This window comes from Ranitomeya variabilis, chromosome 2 (assembly GCF_051348905.1).
Source record: "Ranitomeya variabilis isolate aRanVar5 chromosome 2, aRanVar5.hap1, whole genome shotgun sequence".
Lineage (NCBI taxonomy): Eukaryota > Metazoa > Chordata > Amphibia > Anura > Dendrobatidae > Ranitomeya > Ranitomeya variabilis.
In genome coordinates, this window is record NC_135233.1 from 318,255,604 (window position 1) to 318,280,212 (window position 24,609).

The window sequence follows — 24,609 nt, forward strand, 5'->3', positions numbered from 1 at the left end:
ACATATGGGGTATCAGCGTACTCAGGAGAAACTGGACAACAACTTTTGGGGTCCAATTTCTCCTGTTACCCTTGAAAAAATAAAAAATTCTGGGCTAAAAAATATTTTTGAGGAAAGGAAACACATTTATTATTTTCACGGCTCTGCGTTATAAACTTCTGTGAAGCACTTGGGGGTTCAAAGTGCTCACCACACATCTAGATAAGTTCCTTTGGGGGTCTAGTTTCCAAAATGGAGTCACTTGTGGGGAGTTCCTACTGTTTAGGCACATCAGGGGCTCTGCAAACGCAACCTGACGCCCGCAGAGCATTCCATCAAAGTCTGCATTTCAAAACGTCACTACTTCCCTTCCGAACCCCGACGTGTGCCAAAACAGTGGTTTACCCCCACATATGGGGTATCAGCGTACTCAGCAGAAACTGGACAACAACTTTTGGGGTCCAATTTCTCCTGTTACCCTTGGGAAAATAAAAAAATTGTGGGCTAAAAAATCATTTTTGAGAAAAGAAAAATTATTTTTTATTTTCACGGCTCTGCGTTATAAACTTCTGTGAAGCACCTGGGGGTTATAAGTGCTCACTATGCATCTAGATAAGTTCCTTGGGGGGTCTAGTTTCCAAAATGGGGTCACTTGTAGGGGAGCTCCAATGTTTAGGCACACAGGGGCTCTCCAAACGCGACATGGTGTCCGCTAACGATTGGAGCTAATTTTCCATTCAAAAAGTCAAATGGCACGCCTCCCCTTCCGAGCCTTGCCGTGCACCCAAACAGTGGTTTACCCCCACATATGAGGTATCAACGTACTCAGCAGAAATTGCCCAACAAATTTTAGGATCCATTTTATCCTGTTGCCAATGTGAAAATGAAAAAATTGAGGCTAAAAGAAATTTTGTGTGAAAAAAAAGTACTTTTTCATTTTTACGGATCAATTTGTGAAGCACCTGAGAGTTTAAAGTGCTCACTATGCTTCTAGATAAGTTCCTTGGGGGGTCTAGTTTCCAAAATGGGGTCACTTGTGGGAGCGCTCCAATGTTTAGGCACACAGGGGCTCTCCAAACGTGACATGGTGTCTGCTAGCGATGGAGATAATTTTTCATTCAAAAAGTCAAATGGCGCTCCTTCCCTTCCAAGCCTTACCATGTGCCCAAACAGTGGTTTACCCCCACATGTGAGGTATCGGTGTACTCAGGAGAAATTGTCCAACAAATTTTAGGATCCATTTTATCCTGATGCTCATGTGAAAATGAAAAAATTGAGGCTAAAATAATTTTTTTGTGAAAAAAAAGTACTGTTTCATTTTTACGGATCAATTTGTGAAGCACCTGGGGGTTTAAAGTGCTCACTATGCTTCTAGATAAGTTCCTTGGGGGGTCTAGTTTCCAAAATGGGGTCACTTGTGGGGGGAGCTCCAATGTTTAGGCACACGGGGGCTCTCCAAACGCGACATGGTGTCCGCTAAAGATTGGAGCCAATTTTTCATTGAAAAAGTCAAATGGCGCTCCTTCCCTTCCTTCCCAAACAGTGGTTTACCCCCACATATGAGGTATCAGCATACTCAGGATAAATTGGACAACAAAGTTCGTGGTCCAGTTTCTCCTTTTACCCTTGGGAAAATAAAAAAAATTTCGCTAAAAGATCATTTTTGTGACTAAAAAGTTAAATGTTCATTTTTTACTTCCATGTTGCTTCTGCTGCTGTGAAACACCCGAAGGGTTAATAAACTTCTTGAATGTGGTTTTGAGCACCTTGAGGGGTGCAGTTTTTAGAATGGTGTCACTTTTGGGTATTTTCAGCCATATAGAACCCTCAAACTGACTTCAAATGTGAGGTGGTCCCTAAAAAAAATGGTTTTGTAAATTTTGTTGTAAAAATGAGAAATCACTGGTCAAATTTTAACCCTTATAAATAAAAAATTGTTTCCAAGATTGTGCTGATGTAAAGTAGACATGTGGGAAATGTTATTTATTAACTATTTTGTGTCACATAACTCTCTGGTTTAACAGAATAAAAATTCAAAATGTGAAAATTGCAAAATTTTCAAAATTTTTGCCAAATTTCCGTTTTTTTCACAAATAAACTCAGAAATTATCGACCTAAATTTACCACTAACATGAAGCCCAATATGTCACGAAAAAACAATCTCAGAATCGCTAGGATCCGTTGAAGCGTTCCTGAGTTATTACCTCATAAAGGGACACTGGTCAGAATTGCAAAAAACGGCAAGGTCATTAAGGCCAAAATAGGCTGGGTCATGAAGGGGTTAAATTTACTGAATATGAACTATTGAAAATGAGACACGGCTTTTGCATTGTGGTTTAACGAAAAAAATAAATAATGAATCTGGTCTGGACAAAACTGTTGGTACCATTTACTTAATATGTAGGTGCACAATCTTTTGAGGCAAACTATAAACACGTACAATTTTTGTAACTCAATAAGACTTCTGCATCTGTCCACAGGTATTTTGGCCTCCTCATTGTGAACAAACTGTTCCTGCTACTTCAGATGTGACTGTGCCTTCTCGAAACTAGAGGTTTCAACTTCTTCCACATTTGTTCAACAGGATTTAGGTCAAGGTTCATAGGCACCACTTTAGAAGAGTCCAATGTTTTGCTTTTATCCATTCTTGGATGTTTTTATTGTGTGTTTAGGGACATTATTCTGTGGTACGAACCATGACCTTCAACTCAGACCAAGCTTTCTGAAACTGGGCACATTTCATTCCAGAATGCTTTTATAGTTTTGAAATTTTTTTGCACCATGCAAATTGTCTCTTCAGAGATGAAGAGAACTATAACTCTATTGCCACCTATATGAAGTAACAATCCTAAAAGTCAATGTCGACCATTTAACGAGCCTTGTCACATGACTTTGGATAAAGCCAAAACCAGAATCTCAATTTGCAGATACTGTGATTCAGAGTACTGCCCGTTGTCATCACAATGTCTTTTAGGATTGCTACTTCCTATAGGTGGCACTAGAGTTCAAGTTCTTTTCCTCCTCTCTGAATAGACAATTTATTTATTTCCCAGAGGAGCATTGCGTCTTAAAAGTCTCTTCATCTCGGCATGCTTAACATGTCACTCTCCGCAAGGAGAAATGTTACCACTTGGATCTTTGTACCATGCACAAATTCAAGATACCCTGTGCCAGATATGGTAAAGCAGGCCCAAATCACAACAGAGGGTCCTACATATTGCACAATAGGTTCATTGTTCTTTTCTTTTTATGCTGAATTTTTGCGTTTGTGAATGTAGTGCTGATGTGACTTGTCAAAAACCTCCAGTTTTGTTTCCTCTGTCCAAAGTACATTCTGCAAGAAGCTTTGTAGCATGTCAATATGCATTTTGGCAAATTCAAGTTTTGTTTTTTTGATTTTCTATCAATGTTAGTTTCTTCCTCTCTCTTTTTCCACAAAGTTCACATTGAGAAAGAAAGCAATGGATAGTGTGATCTGACATTGATGTACGTTTACCCTGAACTACACCTCTAATGTCTTGGCAGTTGTTCTGGCTCCTTGGTTAGCATTCGCATTATATGTCTCTTCGATTTGTCATAATTTTTCCTCTTGTGGCCACATGCAGGGAGGTTGACTACAGTCCCATAGATCTTAAACTTCTTAGTAATATATACAACTGTAGTAAGGCTTGTTTCACACGTCAGTGGCTCCGGTATGTGTGGTGACAGTTTCCTCACGTACCGGAGACACTGACTCACGTAGACACATTAAAATAAATGTGTCTCTGCACATGTCAGCGTGTTTTCACAGACCGTGTGTCCGATTGAAAAACATGGAGACATGTCAGTGTTCGTGAGAGTGCACGTATCACACGGACCCATTAAAGTCAATGGGTCCATGTAAACACGTACCGCACACGGATGCTGTCCATGTGCCGACTGAGTACCACACGGACTGTGCAGGAGACAGCGCTACAGTAAGCGCTGTCCCCTGCTTTGGGTGCTGAAGCCGGAATTCATTCCTTCTTCTCAGCAGCGTTCGCTGGAGAGAAGGAATTAAAAATCATTGTTTTTTTTATTTTTTTTGGTTAAAATAAAGTTCCCGGCAACCTCCCCCTCCCACCCCCTGTGTGCCCGCCCGCTGGAAATAAAATACTCACCCAGCTCCCGTGATGCTTCGTCTCAGCGCCGCAGCTTGTCCTGTATGAGCGGTCATGTGGTACCGCTCATTACAGTGATGAATATGCGGCTCCACCTCTATGGGAGGTGGAGTCGCATATTCATCACTGTAATGAGTGGGACCACGTGACCGCTCATACAGGACAAGCTGTGGCGCTGAGAGGAAGCATCGTGGGAGCTGGGTGAGTATTTTATTTCCAGCGGGGGGGCGCACAGGGGGTGGGAGGGGGAGGTGACAAGGAACTTGATTTTAAAGACAAAAATAATAAAAAAAATAGATTTTTCATTCCTTCTCTCCAGCGAACACTGCTGGAGAGAAGGGATGAATGGCGGCTTCAGCACCACGCTGGGGACAGCGCTTATCTCTAGTGCTGTGTCCTGCACGATCCTTGTGGTACTCAGTCAGCACACGGGCAGCACATGGCTGCCGCACTTGTGCCACACTGATATGCCACATGAGCTCACGGACACAAGGACACGGATAACTCCGTTACCGATTTTTCCAGTACCGGAATTATCTGGACGTGTGAGACTGGCCTAAGAGGAAGATCAAGCTGTTTGAAGAAAGTCTTATAACTTTTACCTTTAACATGGTTGTCTATCTTTTTTTCCCATCTCCCGAGAAAACTCTCTCCTTATCTTTCTTTGGTCCATGTTCAGTGTGGTGCACACAACTATACCTAACAGCATAGTGCCTACTTTTCACCCTTCAAACAGACAGACTGAACGAATACATATTTGTAGGTGACTTTGATGCTAACTACAGGATGCATCTTAGTTTAACATATCCATATAGTCAAATAATTTTCTATCTTTTCTAGGGGTACCATTATTATTGTCCAGGGCACTTTCATTATTTTTCATGTTGAACAACAATTCAAAAGCAATGTTTCATTTCTATAAATTAATATTCAATAAATTTAAACTGAAAATGACTTCTGTCAGTTTCAAGTTATTTCAGTGACCAATGTGAATTTTCCTTACTTTAACGTGGTCCACATGTGTACTGTATATTTTGTTGATGTGACTTTCATATTACAAAGACTCATTTAAAAATGTTATAAGAGCTTGGATAGAATGCTAGGAGGCCTGAGACTGTTAAACATGTTTTTTTTTTTTCAGGAAAATAAGAGGATTAGGAGCACTTTCAATTTCCACTAAATCGATTAGCTACAAATTAGCTTTTTGGGTTGAATCAGAAGAATTGCATCCTATTCAAAATTTAGGAAGTTTGCTGATCGTTATTATAAAATGATTGTAAGTGATTAATAATCTAGCTATAGAGAATGTATTACTGATAGAGAAAGGTTGATCTTGATAGATCTGTTTCTTTTTTAAACCAATATAACTATATAACTTAGTTAAAAACTTGACTGATATCTCCCACAATCAGCCTTGGAACACTACCTTAATAAAAATAGATGACCAATGTGTGTTTCTAACAAAAAAAAAAGCTAAATTGATACCTATTTTAAAGAGGTAGATTGGAAAGTCAGTCCTTTGTTGGTTTACCACAGAAACAGTATACATTCATTACGCTTGTTGTTTAAGAAGCAAAAACATTGCAACTAAAAATGTAATATAAGCAAATTAATTATACTAAATTGTATTAAGAAAAATATTAAAAATGCCTTGCCTGGTATTATGATTGTATATTGGATTCATTATTATTTTTGTATAACTGAAATTGTTACTTAAAGTCGCATGAATTATAAAGCTTATTATAAACTGAATATGTATTTTTATTGCTGGTCTAATAACTTTAATATTTTATTTATTTTTACTTTATTATTTTACATTTTTTTAATTCAAATTATTTTTTGGAGTTGTCTTCTAATTTTTGAAATACAGGCTCCATCTGGTGGTCTCTTCAATAGTATTTTCCAGTTTAAAAAAAAAGAAAACAGTTTTAATCCCTTTTATTTCCATCAGATGCTGCATACTCTAATTATATCTGTTTGGGTCACAAAATATGTTCATCTATACTTTGATATAGTGAGTCAGAATTCTTACATAAATTTAGCTCTGTAGCATGTGGTTGATTTTATGAAACCAAATAATAAGCACAATAGTTTTCATCTGCACTGAGCATGCTGCTTTTTACCATTAAGGCCAACCACGTCCACTTTGGTGGACCTATTGTGTCCGTACATTACTTAGACAGTAGAGTAGTTCATGTGGATTTAATATGTATTTAATATGGTTTACTTACATAGCGCTACCATATTCCACAGAGCTTTATATACATCATCATCGCTGTCCCAATTGGAGCTCACAATCTAAATTCATTATCACTATATCTTAATAGTTTAGGAGAAAACCCACGGAAACGCATAGAGAACATCCAAACTTTTTGCAAATATTGTCTTTGGTGGGATTTGAATGCAGCACTACAAGGGATCAGTGCTAAATTCTTGCGGAAAATTTGACAACGCTGGTGAATTTGAATTAGAAAACATCCTCTCATCTCTACTACAGAGTGAGCAGAAGTTATAATGTTAACTGGGCTTTTCAGACTAATGGGACTCATTGGTTCCTCTGCCATATAGAACTATGCCGACTAAAAAGTCAATAATTAAAATGTTAAAAATATCAATAAAGAAATTGAAATAGATTATTTTACATTTTTCATTTACATACCGAAAATGACTCCAAGTACCTATTAATTAGTATACATTTATTTGAATTAACTTGCTGTTACTATCATATCATTACTTTTTTTAGACATCTGAGAACATTATTAAAGTGATGCTAGTTGAAATAAATGTGATACTTAGGAGGGATGGATAATTTAACCTATTTTATATTCCCAGTTAAAAGGTTTCACAGCTGAATCCTTTGTGAGTCATAGTGCAGTCATAAAGTGGCCACTTTGTTCAACTAGTGCTTTACATTTCAGACAGATAATTCATATTTGGGTTATGGCACCCTGCAGTCTTCAAAGAAATGACTCTTTTGGATTCACATTTCAGTTTTTAAAAGTATGAAGTGTTAACATTTTTAGAATTGTGGTCATCTAAATACAAACTCATTTCAATATATGTTGATAAAAAGTATATATGTAACTACTGATATTCCCATAATTTGATTTATAATATTTAAAGGGATATTCTAAGAACCAAATGTTATTCATTACTAAAAGACGCTTAGAAATTCTAAGATTGGGCTTCAGATTCATTAAAAAGGGGCTCTGCATAGCTTTGCTCTGAATAGAGAGGAGGTGTACATACTTTGCCTCATCATCCCTCATTATCCTTGCGACTGCTGAATAGGACAGTGTACAGCACTCAGCTATTTCCAGCAGTCTAACATACATTGAATGGGGTGGAGGTCAAGCATGCACAACTAAGTTCCATTCAAGCATTCAAGATGGTTCTCTGTAGTGCCAAGTTCTCAAAAACTAGAGCCACCTTTTTGGGATTGCTGGGAGTCACAAATGCCTCATCAATCAGTTAGCTATTTACTACCTCATTTTTCGAGGAGAAGATGGTAGGAGCTTAACGGTCACCAAACTAAGCACAACGCTATGCAAAAAGTTTTAGGCAGGTATAAAGAAATTCCGCAAAACTAAGAATTAATTCCCAAGAAGACATATTAATAGCTTATTTTTTATCAGTCAATTAAATGTAAAGTGAATCATCAAAAAGAAAATATGGAAAAAAATATTTGCTGTGACCACCCTTTGCCTTTTAAAGAGCATCAAAGCATCAATCCTTTCAGGTATACTTTCTATCAGTTTTTGAAGAAATTTGTCATGTTCCAAACATATGGGCACACTAAATACCATATTTTTCAGATTATGAGATGCACTGGATCATAAGACGCACCTAGGTTTTGGAGAAGGAAAATAGAAAAAAAATTGAAGCAAAAAATTTGGTCAGGATGCACTATTATGGGGGAATCTACTGCTGACACTGTTATAAGGGTATAGGATCCCATATCCTGGTATATATGTCACCAGTCCAAGTATACATGGCCCCCTCATCCTGATATATATGATTCCAGTCCAGGTATACCTGGACCCCTAATTCTCACCCTAGTATATATGGCTTCATCATCCCCATCCTGGTATACATGGCCCCCTCATCCCCATCCTGGTATACATGGCCCCCTCATCCCTATCCTGGTATACATGGCCCCTTCATCCCCATCCTGGTATAAATGACCCCCTCTTCCCTATCCTGGTATACATGGTATACATGGCCACCCTCATCCTCATCCTGTTATATGGTGCATGGCCTCCCCCATTTCCATCCTGGTATTTATGGCCCCCATCACACTGCACACACAGAAACATAAACCATTCTACTTTCCTTTCCTCTGCTTCCTCGCAGCGTGTTATGTTGTCAGCAGCTGATTTCAGCTTGTAAGCAGTACATGGCAATGACTTCATGCGCTGATTACTCGTTGAGGTCACCTGTCAGAACACTTGCTGCTCCCACACCATGGACTATGGGAATGTAGAGCAATGAATATTCATCTTCTTTAATAGCAGGCACACTGGTAGTTGCAGCCTCTGGCTTCTTGCAATGGTTGACTGTCACAAGTGCCAACTATTAAAGAGAATGAATATTCACTGCTCTTCACTCCCATGGGCATTGGGAGCAGTGAATATTCATTCTCTTTAATAGCAGGCACACATGATTGCTCAGCAGCAGCAGGAAGCTGGCGACTGTGGCTATCAATGTGCTTGCTATTAAGGAGAAATTGATATTCATTCCTCCACACGTCTATAATCCCTCCCACCTCTCAGCGCAGGCTTCAGGTCATGGAGGTGGGAGGGACTATGGGCATGGAGAGCAGTGAATATTAATTTTCGTTACCAGTGGGCACAGGTGTTAGCCGCAGCAGCTGGCTCCTGACTCCAGTGACCCACTTGTCCGAGCTGCCTCTCCCCACTTTCTGTCCACAGCAAGTATATCTGGACATACTCCCCTTTTTATCTAAAATGTTGGGGTAAAAAAGTGTGACTTATAGTTAGAAAAGTGCGGTACATCTCTGTGGATGAAGGCTGGCCCAAATCTTTTAGTCTCTTGATATAATTCCAGACAGACTCGAGGATGTTGAGATGTATACCCTGTTGTGAGTTTGGATTCTGGGCTCCCCCGGTGGCCGCTTGTGGAATTGGACTTGTCATCCTCTTTCCTGTTTCACCTGGTTCCATCAGTAGTGGGTGTCGCTATTTAAGCTCATTTCTCTGGTGGTTTCTTGCCGGTCAACAATGTTATCTGATGCCTCTCAGTGCTTGTTCCTGCTTCTAGACAACTACTAGATAAGTTGGACTTTTGTCCATGTTTTGTTTTGCCTATTTGTTCCAGTTCACAGCTGAAGTTTTGTTACTGTGTCTGGAAAGCTCTCGTTGATCAGGGATTGCTACTCTGGCGTTATGAGTTAATGCCAGAGTTTAAGGTAATCTCTGGATGGTGTTTTGTTAGTGTTTTTCTGCTGACCATGAAAGTATACTATCTGTCTTCTGCTATCTAGTAAGCGGACCTCAAATTTGCTAAGACTATTTTCCTGCTGCGTTTGTTGTTTCATCTGAACTCACCGTCATTATATGTGGGGGGCTACTGTCTTCTTTGGAATATTTCTCTAGAGGTGAGCCAGGTCTTATATTTCCCTCTGCTAGCTATTTAGGTCTTAGGCCAGAGCTGGGCATCTAGCGATAAATAGGAAATGCTACCTGGCTATTTCTAGTTGCGCGGCAGGCTTAGTTCATGGTCAGTATAGTTCCATCTTCCGAGAGCTTGTCCCTCTATAGGCTTGCTATGATCTCTGCCTGCAGAGATCATGACAGTTTGACCGGCCAATAAAGTGTTAAAGACCCAGGTTGAGAAAGGAGAGTTATAAGAAGTCTGCTGGAATTTTTTTTTTTTTTTTCCTCCAGTCTGCCTTGCTGCAGTCTTTTTTCTCTCTCTCCTCCTAATCTCTGTATGCTCTGTGTGCACCTGACAATAATGGATCTCCAGAGTGTAACTGCGGGTTTGAATAATCTCATCACGAAAGTACAAAATTTACAAGATTTTGTGGTACATGCTCCGGTATCTGAGCCGAGAATTCCTTTGCCGGAGTTCTTCACAGGGAATAGAGCTAGCTTCCAGAATTTCCGAAATAATTGTAAGCTTTATTTGTCCCTGAAGTCTCGTTCAGCTGGAGACCCTGCTCAGCAGGTTAGGATTGTGATTTCCTTGCTCAGGGGTGACCCTCAAGATTGGGCCTTCTCATTGCCAGCAGGGGATCCTGCGTTACGCGATGTGGATGCGTTTTTTCTGGCCTTGGGCTTGCTTTATGAGGAACCTCATTTGGAACTTCAGGCAGAAAAAACTTTGATGGCACTATCTCAGGGGCAAGACGAAGCTGAAGTTTTCTGCCAAAAATTCCGTAAATGGTCTGTGCTTACTCAGTGGAATGAGTGCGCCTTGGCGGCAACTTTCAGAGAAGGTCTCTCTGATGCCGTTAAGGATGTTATGGTGGGGTTCCCTTTGCCTGCAGGTCTGAATGAGTCCATGACAATGGCTATTCAGATTGATAGGCGTCTGCGGGAGCGCAAACCGGTGCACCATCTGGCGGTGTCTATGGAAAAGACGCCAGAAAGTATGCAGTGTGATAGAATTCTGTCCAGGAGCGAGCGACAGAATTTTAGACGGAAGAATGGATTGTGTTTCTATTGTGGGGATTCTACTCATGTTATATCAGCATGCTCTAGGCGTACAAAGAAGCTTGATAAGTCTGTTTCTATTGGCACCATTCAGTCTAAGTTTATTTTGTCTGTAACCCTGATTTGTTCTTTGTCATCCATTGCCACGGACGCCTATGTTGACTCTGGCGCCGCTCTGAGTCTTATGGATTGGTCCCCTCATGCTGTAGAGGCCTTTCAGGAGCTTAAGCGCCGTTTTGCCTCTGCCCCTGTGTTGCGTCAGCCTGATGTGAATCTGCCTTTTCAGGTTGAGGTTGACGCTTCGGAGATCGGAGCTGGGGCAGTGTTGTCGCAGAAAGGTTCCGACTGCTCCGTCATTAGGCCTTGTGCCTTCTTTTCTCGCAAATTTTCGCCCGCAGAGCGGAATTATGATGTTGGGAATCGGGAGCTTTTGGCCATGAAGTGGGCGTTTGAGGAGTGGCGCCATTGGCTCGAGGGGGCTTGGCATCAGGTGGTGGTATTGACTGACCACAAAAATTTGATTTATCTTGAGACTGCCAGACGCCTGAATCCTAGACAGGCGCGCTGGTCTTTATTTTTTTCTCGCTTTAATTTTGTGGTGTCATACCTACCGGGTTCTAAGAATGTTAAGGCAGATGCCCTTTCTAGGAGTTTTGACCCGGACTCTCCTGGTAATTCTGAACCCACAGGTATCCTTAGGGAGGGAGTAATTTTGTCGGCCGTTTCTCCTGATCTGCGGCGGTCCTTGCAAGAGTTTCAGGCGGATAGACCAGATCGTTGTCCGCCTGATAGACTGTTTGTTCCGGATGATTGGACCAGCAGAGTCATCTCTGAGGTACATTCTTCTGCATTGGCAGGTCATCCCGGAATTTTTGGTACCAGGGATTTGGTGGCAAGATCCTTCTGGTGGCCTTCCCTGTCACGAGATGTGCGAGTCTTTGTGCAGTCATGTGACGTTTGTGCTCGGGCCAAGTCTTGTAGTTCTCGGGCTAGCGGACTGCTGTTGCCCTTGCCTATTCCTAAGAGGCCTTGGACACACATCTCGATGGATTTTATTTCAGATCTGCCTGTTTCCCAGAAGATGTCTGTCATCTGGGTGGTCTGTGACCGTTTCTCTAAAATGGTCCATTTGGTTCCTCTGCCCAAGTTGCCTTCTTCTTCTGAGTTGGTTCCTCTGTTTTTTCAGAATGTTGTCCGATTGCACGGTATTCCTGAGAATATTGTTTCTGACAGAGGTACCCAATTTGTGTCTAGATTTTGGCGGGCATTCTGTGCTAGGATGGGCATAGATTTGTCTTTTTCATCTGCTTTTCACCCTCAGACTAATGGCCAGACCGAGCGGACTAATCAGACCCTTGAGACATATCTGAGGTGTTTTGTCTCTGCTGACCAGGATGATTGGGTTGCTTTTTTGCCATTGGCAGAGTTCGCCCTCAATAATCGGGCCAGTTCTTCCACCTTGGTGTCCCCGTTTTTCTGTAATTCGGGGTTTCACCCTCGATTTTCCTCCGGTCAGGTGGAATCCTCGGATTGTCCTGGAGTGGATGCGGTGGTGGAGAGATTGCATCACATCTGGGGGCAGGTTATGGACAATTTGAAGTTGTCCCAGGAGAAGACTCAGCGTTTTGCCAACCGTCATCGTCGTGTTGGTTCTCGGCTTTGTGTTGGAGATTTAGTGTGGTTGTCTTCTCGTTTTGTCCCTATGAGGGTCTCTTCTCCTAAGTTTAAACCTCGGTTCATCGGCCCTTATAGAATATTGGAGATTCTTAATCCTGTTTCTTTCCGTTTGGACCTCCCTGCGTCCTTTTCCATTCATAACGTTTTTCATCGGTCGTTATTGCGCAGGTATGAGGTACCTGTTGTACCTTCGGTTGAGCCTCCTGCTCCGGTGTTGGTTGAGGGTGAGTTGGAGTACGTTGTGGAGAAGATTTTGGACTCTCGTGTTTCCAGACGGAAACTCCAGTATCTGGTCAACTGGAAGGGTTACGGCCAGGAGGATAATTCTTGGGTCAATGCATCTGATGTTCATGCTTCTGATCTTGTTCGTGCCTTCCATAGGGCTCATCCTGGTCGCCCTGGTGGATCTGGTGAGGGTTCGGTGCCCCCTCCTTGAGGGGGGGGTACTGTTGTGAGTTTGGATTCTGGGCTCCCCCGGTGGCCGCTTGTGGAATTGGACTTGTCATCCTCTTTCCTGTTTCACCTGGTTCCATCAGTAGTGGGTGTCGCTATTTAAGCTCATTTCTCTGGTGGTTTCTTGCCGGTCAACAATGTTATCTGATGCCTCTCAGTGCTTGTTCCTGCTTCTAGACAACTACTAGATAAGTTGGACTTTTGTCCATGTTTTGTTTTGCCTATTTGTTCCAGTTCACAGCTGAAGTTTTGTTACTGTGTCTGGAAAGCTCTCGTTGATCAGGGATTGCTACTCTGGCGTTATGAGTTAATGCCAGAGTTTAAGGTAATCTCTGGATGGTGTTTTGTTAGTGTTTTTCTGCTGACCATGAAAGTATACTATCTGTCTTCTGCTATCTAGTAAGCGGACCTCAAATTTGCTAAGACTATTTTCCTGCTGCGTTTGTTGTTTCATCTGAACTCACCGTCATTATATGTGGGGGGCTACTGTCTTCTTTGGAATATTTCTCTAGAGGTGAGCCAGGTCTTATATTTCCCTCTGCTAGCTATTTAGGTCTTAGGCCAGAGCTGGGCATCTAGCGATAAATAGGAAATGCTACCTGGCTATTTCTAGTTGCGCGGCAGGCTTAGTTCATGGTCAGTATAGTTCCATCTTCCGAGAGCTTGTCCCTCTATAGGCTTGCTATGATCTCTGCCTGCAGAGATCATGACAATACCCCTCCTCACATAAAATAAATGGCACTATAATAATAAATAATAATAACAAAAGACTCTGTAAAAGCTTTATCATCACTTCCAGGATGCCTTGTTCTTTTTAACTCTGAAGATAGCTTTAATAATATTGTCTGTATGTTTGGGGTCATTGTTCTGCTGAAGAATGCATATAGAGCCAATAGGATGCCACTCTGATAGTACTGCATGATGGGCAAGTACCTACCTGTATTTCTCAGTATTGAGGACACCATTAATCTTGAAAAAAGCCTTAGCTCCATTTTCTGAAATGTGAAATGCAGTTCCAATATTGCAATGACCCTCCACCATGCTTTACTGTTGCCTGCAAACATTCATTATTACATTGCTCAACAGCTCTTTGGCAAACAAACTGCCTCCTGTTACTGCAAAATAGTTCAAATTTTGACATAATACAGAGAACCTGCTGCCAATTTTGTTCACATCAGTTCTTATGTTTTTGTGCACTGTGGAGTCGTCAGGCCTTGTTTCCGTATTTAATTTGCCTCATTTCCATGTCCAGCAAACAGAGTTTAGTTAGATTATTTTGTTGGAGACCTATAAAGAATTGTACTTTGCCCAATATCTTTGACTGGATTTCATGCCTAATCAGCCTCAAGTGCAAACCTGAACCAAGTTAAGGTTATCATGTACAATACTTACAAATACTTATATGTTGCTTGATATTCCTGACTGAGATGCATGCCTAGTAAGCAGCATCTACTATGCAGAGCTGAGTGAAAAAATCCAGAACAGAACAAAGCACTCCATGTTTTGTGAGTAAATCACTCCATCTCTTGCCATATGGCGCCTCCATACATCACCGTATCTCCTTAAAATTTCAAATGATGGAGCATGCCAAAGGCCTTGTCCAATTAATCTTAAATATAGGGACAAACAGCGATATAGCATGGACAAATAGATTTTTATGGGTTTGTACTCTTGCTTTGCACAACTTGCAGCTTTTACAGAGTTGTCGTAAAGTTGCGTGCATAATCCCTAAGGGAATATCAAACTAGTTACTGAACAGAATGAATATCAGTAAAAGTGTCTGTGACTGTTGAATATTATCCTATTAAATACATGAGATCCCTGGCAACTATTCGTTCCATAGCCTATATCCAAATAATTATATATTTACTATACATGATATAGAAGCTTCTGTCACTTTAACACATGACTTATACCTATGAGACTTTCATAGGCTGAAATTTCTCTCAAAAATATTTCTTTTTATCCATTTGCACAAAGATAATCACATAATTCCCTGAAGGCTATTCAAAACACAAGAATAGAAGGTCATTAACTGTATAATAAATCAGTTTTCCCCAATGTTTTGGCACTCAAGTGCAACAAAAGTTCATTATTTCTCTCAAGCAGGTGTCAATAATCTTCAGTCCAGGCTTTGTATTTTTCTCATAGATTACATGAATTTTAAATGAGTTCAAAAGCTAATTTTAAAGCAAGGATGCATGTACCTCAAATGAAGTATTTTCCAGTGGTAGATACTTATGCCAAATCATTTATGGCAAAATGTAGTATCAAAATGTAACAAATCCAGAAATTCATGCTGAATATAAACTTTGATACAATCCTAATATAATGTTTACTCAGTATCCCATAAATTATAGCCACTTTTAAATGGCTACATATAATAATGCATTTATTTCTTTTGACTTATGCAAAACATTAAAGGTATTAGATACACGCAAAACATTAATTAATATAAATGGTAATTAAATATTAATAATATTGAAATATTAAATTATGTTAATACTCATCAAATATTAAACTTTCAGATTATACGCTTTGCATCTTTAATGACATATTTGAATGGGAAATTTTCTCAATTTGCTTTCAACTACACATTAACTAAGTGCATGAACAGAAAAAGAAAGGTGAAGTCAAGAGACTTAATTGGAGCCTCTTAAGCTTTGAATGGAAATCTAGACAAATGTACAAAATTCAGCTGACAGGACCCTGCATCTCACTAGCAATATAGGAAAGATAAACAATAAAAACTAGAGATGTGTGGATCCCAAAAAATTCAAATTCACCCAACGGTGTGAATTGTACTGCCAAATTCAATTCATAGCTCATTTTCTCTCAATGAATTGAGAGTCCCTGGTTATGCTTCGAGGTCTGACGAGACCCCAGGGCAGTGATCACCAACCTTTCTGACCTTGAGAGCCACATTCAGATTTGAAAGAGGGTCACATTTAGGTCTAAGAGAAAGTCGCGAACCACATCCAGCTCCCACCCTCTTCACATTAGTGACACATTGCTGGTAGAATTACAGACAACGCTTTTCCACAGAAATCACACATATATATATAAGGAAGTTGGGTCAATAAAACATGGCGTAAATAAAAAAACCCCACACACCCAGGGTTACATGCAAACAAATGCTTGTTAGATTCCAAATAATTATGGACATATATAAGGTTCAGTATTATAATAAGGAAAAATCAGAAAAAAAGTGTACACAACAGCCAATTATAAAAAATAAAAAATGTTATTAACAAAGTAAAGACAAAAAACACAGACAATGTTTAAAATAGAGATGGACCAGAAAAACAGCACCATACACCCACCACATCACATGAAGAGGTTGTACATACAGAAAAATAAAATACTTCACAGAATAATATGAATAGGTAAACAGAAAAAAAATTCCAAATAGGGTGACTCTCAAAGAGATGTGAAAAAGGCAATAGCCGAAACGTGAGTAGGGGCAGGCACCATCACCCACAGGAGGTCATCTTTGTGTATTTTTTTGGTTCTTTTGCTTCAATAGTCCTTCACATCTCTTTGAGAAAGACCCTATTTGGAAATTAGGTATCTTTACTAGGGTTGAGCGAAACGGATTGGACAAATTCAAAAATCGCCAACTTTCGGCAAAGTCGGGTTTCATGAAACCCGACCCGATCCTAGTGTGGGTTCGGCCATGAGGTCGGCGATCTTCGCGCCAAAGTCGCGTTTCGTATGACCCGTTCAGCACCTTTTCTCAGCCAATGAAGGAGGATGCAGAGTGTGGGCAACGTGATGACATAGGTCTCGTTCCCCACCATCTTAGAGAAGGGCATGACAGTGATTGGCTTGCTTTCTGCGGCGTCACAGGGGGTATAAAGGGGCGTGCACGCCGACCGCCATCTTACTTCTGCCGATCTTAGCATAGGGAGAGATTGCTGCAGCTTCGTCAGAAGAAGGGATATAGTTAGGGAGGGAAGAATAACCCCCAAACCGCTTGTGCTGTAGCGATTTCCACTGTCCAACACCACCTTGTTTTTGCAGGGACAGTGGAGGCTATTTTTTGTGCATCAGCTCTGTAGCTTATTAGGCTGCCTTATAAGGCTCCCTGATAGCTGCATTGCTGTTTGCACGCTGCTGTGCAAACCATCTGCTTTTTTAAAAGCAAAAATCCTGTTGCTCCTTTCTGCAGTTATCTTGTTTATTTGTCCACAGTTTTGTGTGCAGCAGTCCTTTTTGTTGCTGCCATACTTGTCCTGAGATCATTGTAGGGAGATTGAAATTGTACTACAGTCCTTGGATTTTTTCAGATATCTTCCAGCCACTTTCTGCCACTTATATTTTGTTGTGTTACACACTGGGCTTGAGTTGTGGTGCTGTCTCCCCCCCAAAAAAGGGTGTTTCAAATTGTCACAAAGTGGATATACGTCAGTTCTGTTAGTTTGTCGTATATCAGCCAGCCACTTGCTGCCACTCACATTGTGTTGTGCTATACACTGGGCCTGAGTTGTGGTGCTGTCTCGCCCCAAAAAAAGGGAGAATCATATTGTCACAAAGTGGATATACATCAGTTCTGTTAGTTTGTCGTATATCAGCCAGACACGTTCTGCCACTTACATTGTGTTGTGTTATACACTGGGCCTGAGTTGCGGTGCAGTCTCCCCAAAATAAAAAGGGAGATTCAAATTGTCACAAAGTGGATATACGTCAGTTCTGTTAGTTTGTCGTATTTCAGCCAGCCACGTTCTGAAACTTACATTGTGTTGTGTTATACACTGGGCCTGAGTTGCGGTGCTGTCTCCCCAAAATAAAAAGGGAGATTCAAATTGTCACAAAGTGGATATACGTCAGTTCTGTTAGTTTGTCGTATATCAGCCAGCCACGTTCTGCCACTTACATTGTGTTGTGTTATACATTGGGCCTGAGTTGCGGTGCAGTCTCTCCCTCAAAAAAGGGAGATTCAAATTGTCACAAAGTGGATATACGTCAGTTCTGTTAGTCATATATCAGCCAGCCACCTTCTGCCACTTACATTGTGTTGTGTTATACACTGGGCCTGAGTTGCGATGCAGTCTCCCCCCAAAAAAAGGAGATTCAAATTGTCACAAAGTGGATATACCTCAGTTCTGTTAGTTTGTTGTATATCAGCCAGCCACGTTTTACCACTTACATTGTGTTGTGTTATACACTGGGACTGAGTTGCGGTGCAGTCTCCCCAAAATAAAAAGGGAGATTCAAATTGTCACAAAGTGGATATACCTCAGTTCTGTTAGTTTGTTGTTTATATGCCAGCCACGTTCTGCCTCTTACATTGTGTTGTGTTATACACTGGGACTGAGTTGCGGTGCAGTCTCCCCAAAATAAAAAGGGAGATTCAAATTGTCACAAAGTGGATATACGTCAGTTCTGTTAGTTTGTCGTATTTCAGCCAGCCACGTTCTGAAACTTACATTGTGTTGTGTTATACACTGGGCCTGAGTTGCGGTGCTGTCTCCCCAAAATAAAAAGGGAGATTCAAATTGTCACAAAGTGGATATACATAAGTTCTGTTAGTTTGTCATATATCAGCCAGCCACGTTCTGCCACTTACATTGTGTTGTGTTATACACTGGGACTGAGTTGCGGTGCAGTCTCCCCAAAATAAAAAGGGAGATTCAAATTGCCACAAAGTGGATATATGTCAGTTCTGTTAGTTTGTCGTATATCAGCCAGCCACCTTCTGCCACTTACATTGTGTTGTGTTATACACTGGGCCTGAGTTGCGGTGCAGTCTCCCCCCCAAAAAAGGAGATTCAAATTGTCACAAAGTGGATATACCTCAGTTCTGTTAGTTTGTTGTATATCAGCCAGCCACGTTCTACCACTTACATTGTGTTGTGTTATACACTGGGCCTGAGTTGCGGTGCAGTCTCCCCCTCCAAAAAGGGAGACTCAAATTGTCACAAAGTGGATATACGTCAGTTTTGTTAGTTTGTCGTTTATCAGTCAGCCACGTTCTGCCACTCACATTGTGTTGTGTTATACGCTGGGCCTGAGTTGTTGTGCAGTCTCCCCAAAATAAAAAGGGAGATTTAAATTCTCAACAAGTTTAGATACACCTTCTACCTTGTTTTACAGTACCATATAATGGTTGTTATTTTGGTAACATTTTCCCAAAAATGAGGAAGTCTGGTGGAAGAGGCCGTGGGCGGTCGTTGCCAGCTGGTACTGATGGTGGTGGTGGTGGTGGTGGGAAAAGCAAAATAGCACCTAAGGCTGGAGGTGTTGAGCCAGCGTCATCGTATGGCTACACAAGGCCTCGAAGGCTCCCTTATTTTGGAGTAGGAAAACCGCTTTTAAAGCCGGAGCAGCAGGCAAAAGTTTTGGCTTTCCTTGCTGACTCAGCCTCTAGCTTTTTCGCCTCCTCTTCAGAAAGTTCCAAATATAAAAGCAATGAGTCGTCAGTGGATGCTCCCGGTCAGGAACAAGATGTTTCCTTGTGTCCTTCACCCAAACCAAAAGTGAAGGATGCGTCAGGCGACACTACAGGTTATTCCATGGAGCTCTTTACACATACCGTGCCTGGGTTAGAAAGGTAAATTGTTAACTGCCCATTACAAGATGAATCGGACATGGAGTGCACTGATGCACTGCCACAGGTAGATTATTATGCTGTTCCATTGACTCAGATCACTAAATTGCCGTTGCAGTGTACTCAGCCAGAATCTGCCCCTGATGAGACTATGGTGCCCCGTCCCGAACGCTATAGCACCTTACACGGTGACACAGAGGAAGGTACACATGACATTGAAGAGGAGGTGATAGATGACCCAGTTGTTGACCCAAATTGGCAGCCATTGGGGGAAGAGTGTGCCACTGCCAGTAGCTCAGAAGCGGAGGAGGATGATCCGCAGCAGCCATCTACATCGCAACAGCTGTCATCTGGCAGGCCTGTATCAAGCCAAAAATGTGTGTCAAAAACAAAAACAGTTTTAGGACAGCGTAGCCATCCGGTGAAAGTAGCACAGCGTACAATGCCTGAAAAGGTATTCGATAGTAGGAAGAGTGCAGTGTGGCAATTTTTTAACCAAGATCCGAATGATCAGTCAAAAGTTATCTGTAAAAAATGCTCAAAGACCTTTAGCAGAGGGAAGAATCTTCAAAATTTAAATACAATGTGCATGCGTAGACATTTAACCAGCATGCACTTGCAAGCCTGGACTAACTACCAAACATCCCTTACCGTTGGTGCACCTGCTCAGAATGAAGGTAGTCAGCAACGCTACATTGCTTCCCTCACTGTAAGCCCACCGGTTAGGACACCAGCAGCAGCAAATGTGGAGGTATCGTCGCAAGGCCAAAGTAGTCAGGGAATCACAAGGTTTTTGGTAGGAAACACTGTATGTAGGCCAACATCAAGAATACCATCACCAACCCTCTCTCAATCTGCCATGTCCACCACCACCACCATCGCTAGTTCCACCATATGCAGCTCTCCAGTCCAGCTCACCCTACAAGAGACTCTCAATAGGAAAATAAAGTTCTCATCTTCTCATACACGTACACAGGGTTTGAACGCCCACATTGCTAGACTAATCTCGTTAGAGATGATGCCCTACCAGTTGGTTGAAAGCAAAGCTTTCAAAGACCTGATGGCCTACGCAGTACCACGCTATGACCTACCCAGTCGGCACTTCTTTGCGAGAAAAGCCATCCCAGCCCTCCACCAGCATGTCAAAGACCTCATTGTCCATGCACTGAGGCAATCAGTCAGTGGAAAGGTGCACCTCACAACAGATACATGGACCAGTAGGCATGGCCAGAGACGTTACGTGTCCATCATGGTGCACTGGGTTAATGTGGTGGATGCAGTGTCCACAGGGGACCGCCATAGTGGGACAGTTCTGCCTAGCCCACTGTCTAGGAAACAGTTGGCTGTAGGCATTCGCCACCCCTCCTGTTGTGAATTCTGTTCTCGAACTCCCTCCGGTGGTTATGAATGGTACTTCGGCGAGTTCTGTCCATGGACTCCCTCTGGTGGCTGTGATTGGAGCTGCTGGTTCTGAGGTTCCTTCCTCAGCTGACCTCGTTTAATCCTAGGCTGGCTGCTCTATTTAACTCCACTTAGATCGTTACTTGATGCCAGCTGTCAATGTCCTAGTACTGGTTCAGTTCTCTCTTGGATCTTTCAGATGACCTGTCTACTCCAGCAAAAGCTAAGTCCCTGCTAGCTTATTTGTTTACCACTGTTTTCTTGTCCATCTTGCTATCATGATTCTGCCTTGCTAGCTGGAAGCTCTGGGATGCAGAGTGGCACCTCCACGCCGTGAGTCGGTGTGGGGTCTCTTTTTGGTAGTTTTTTATGCTGACCGCAAAGATACCTTTTCTATCCTCAAGTCTGTTTAGTTAAGTCTGGCCTCCTTTGCTGAAACCTATTTCATTCCTGTGTTTGTGACTTCCATCTTAACTCACAGTCAATATGTGTGGGGGGCTGCCTTTTTGCTTTGGGGAATTTCTCTGAGGCAAGTTAGGCTTTATTTTCTATCTTTAGGGGTAGTTAGCTCTTAGGCTGTGATGAGGCATCTAGGCAGAGTCAGGTACGCTCCACAGCTATTTCTAGTTGTTGTGATAGGATTAGGGGTTGCGGTCAGCAGAGCTCCCACTTCCCAGAGCTTGTCCTGTATTACTAGTTTGCTCATCAGGTCATTCCTAGTGCTCCTAACCACCAGGTCATCATAACACCCTCCTCCTCCAAAAGTGAAAGCTCATCCACAGAGTGTAGTCTCATGACCACTCCATCCACAGCTGCCAGTGTTGCACACGAGGTGTCCCATTATCGAACAGCTAGTGGTAAGCGTCAGCAGGCTGTGTTACAAATTAAGTGTTTGGGCGACAACAGACACACCGCGGAAGTGCTGGCCGAGTACTTGCAGCAAGAAACTCAGTCATGGCTGGGCAGTGTACATCTTGAGGCAGGCAAGGTAGTCAGTGATAACGGAAGGAATTTTATGGCTGCCATAGCCCTTTCATAACTGAAACACATACCTCGCCTGGCTCACACCTTGAACCTGGTGGTACAGTGCTTTCTGAAAAATTTTCCGGGGTTACCAGCCCTGCTCCTGAAGGTGCGAAGACTTTGCTTGCACATCCGCCGGTCGCCTGTACACTCCAGCCATATGCTGAACCATCAGCGATTGCTGAATCTTCCCCAGCACCGCCTAATAATTGACGCTGCAACAAGGTGGAACTCCACACTGCACATGCTTCAGAGGCTGTGCGAACAGAGGCGTGCTGTAATTTATTTGTGGGAGGATACACATACATGGGCAGGCACTTGGATGGGAGACATGGAGTTGTCTGGTGTGCAGTGGTCGAAACTACAAGACCTCTGTCAAATCCTTCAGTGTTTTGAGGAATGCACACGGCTGGTAAGTGCAGAAGACGCCATCATAAGCATGAGCATCCCACTAATGCACCTGCTGATGCAAAGTTTGATGCACATTAAGAAGCAGGCATCTGCAGCTGAGGTGGAGGGAAGCCTTGATAACAGTCAGCCATTGTCTGCTCAGGGAACTCTCCTGGATGAGGTGGCGGATGAAGAGGAGGAGAAGGAGGATGATGGGGATGAATATTTATAGGAGGAGGATGCTTAGAAACTGGTGGCATTGCAAGGTCAGGTACAGGGTTTTTGCGGGACACAAGTGATATTGATTTGCAAGAAAGTGCTCCTCAACCCAGCACAAACAGTGAATTGAAACCTGGAACATTGGCCCACATGGCTGAGTATGCCTTGTGTATCCTAAAAAGAGACCCCCGCATTATGAAAATGATGGCCGATGATGATTACTGGTTGGCCTGCCTCCTGGATCCACGATATAAAGGAAAATTACAAAATATCATGCCACATGACAACCATGAGCAAATATTGGCTACCAAACAAGCAACTCTTGTAGACCGTTTGGTTCAGGCATTCCGAGCACACAGCGGCGGTGATGGTTCTCACACGAGCCGTAGGGGGCAACATGGCAGAGGTGTTAGAGGTGCACAAATCCGAAGTGGCATTGGACAGAGGGGTTTTATGACCAGGTTGTTGCGTGATTTCGCAATGACCGCTGACACAACAGGTACTGCTGCATCGATTCAAAGAGACAGGAGACAGCATTTTTCCAGTATGGTTACGAACTACTTTTCCTCCCTCATTGATGTTCTCCCTCACAGGTCATTCCCCTTTGATTACTGGGCATCTAAAATAGACACCTGGCTTGAATTGGCAGAATATGCATTACAGGAGCTCGCTTGCCCTGCTGCTAGTGTGCTATCAGAAAGAGTCTTCAGTGCTGCTGGTTCAATACTGACCGAAAAAAGGACACGTCTGGCTACCCGAAATGTTGATGATCTAACCTTCATTAAAATTAATCAATCATGGATTTGAAATTATTTGGCCCCACCTTCCCCTGCTGACACATAGCTTGCCAGAAAAATGTCTTGCTTTTGGCCTCCTCCTACTGACTCCTCCAATTCCTCCATTTGCAGCTGCTGAATGTCCACCATAGGCCATTTTTATACCTCCCTAAATGGGCTGACTCCCCCCACAGGGCCGTGGTCGCCACCTGGCGCAAGCACCCGTGCGAGTGCCATTTGCCTGGACAGGTGGGTGTGCCCACTCTTGGGCGACGGCACTGGCACATGGTCCCTCATAGTACAATGAAGTGACGGTGATGGTGCACAACCAGCGTCAGACACACCGTCGTAAAATGAGGGGCCCTGTGCCAGTACTGCAGCCAACGAGAGAGTGTTCCCCCAGCTCGAAGAGTGCTCTACCACTTGCAATACTTACCTCTCCCTGCTCCACCACTGTGCAGTCTGTGCTGTTAAATCCTTCAATGGCACTGCCAATACAAATTTGTTGAAATTATAGATGAAAGTTAAAATATACAGGGGCCCTGGCCTCCATTTAGACCAGTTAATACTTTGCACCTACTACCACTGTCTGCTACTCAGCAGTGGAGCCCAGCCCTATACCTAGCTATGCCACTTGTTTATTTATGAACAATTGTTTGGCAAAAATTTAGCCTACTTACTTATTTGGGCCTACTCACTGTGTCAGCCACTCCTTACAGTTGTCCTCCGCTGAACAAAGCAATGCCGCCAGTTTAGTGTTGTTACCAATTTTGAACTGCATTTAGCCTACGTACTTATTTGGGGCTACTCAGTGTGTCAGCCACTACTTACACTTTTCCTCCACTGAACAAAGCAATGCCGCCTGTTTAGTCCTGTTACCAATTTTGAACTGCATTTAGCCCACTTTATTATTTGGGCCTTCTCACTGTGTCAGCCTCTCCTTACAGTTGTCCTCCGCTGAACAAAGCAATGCCGCCAGTTTAGTCCTGTTACCAATTTTGAACTGCATTTAGCCTACTTACTTATTTGGGCCTACTCACTGTGTCAGCCTCTCCTTACAGTTGTCCTCCGCTGAACAAAGTAATGCCGCAAGTTTAGTCCTGTTACAAATTTTGAACTGCATTTAGCCTATTGGGTGGTCTCCGAGTATTTGTGACTGCTCGGAGATTTAGTTTTCCTTGCCGCAGCTGCATGATTTGTGGCTACTAGACAGCTTGATTACATGTGGGGATTCCCTAGCAACCAGTTAACCCTCACATGTACTCAGGCTGGCTAGCAGCTGTAAATCATGCAGCTGCGTCAACAAAAGCTAAATCTCCGAGCAA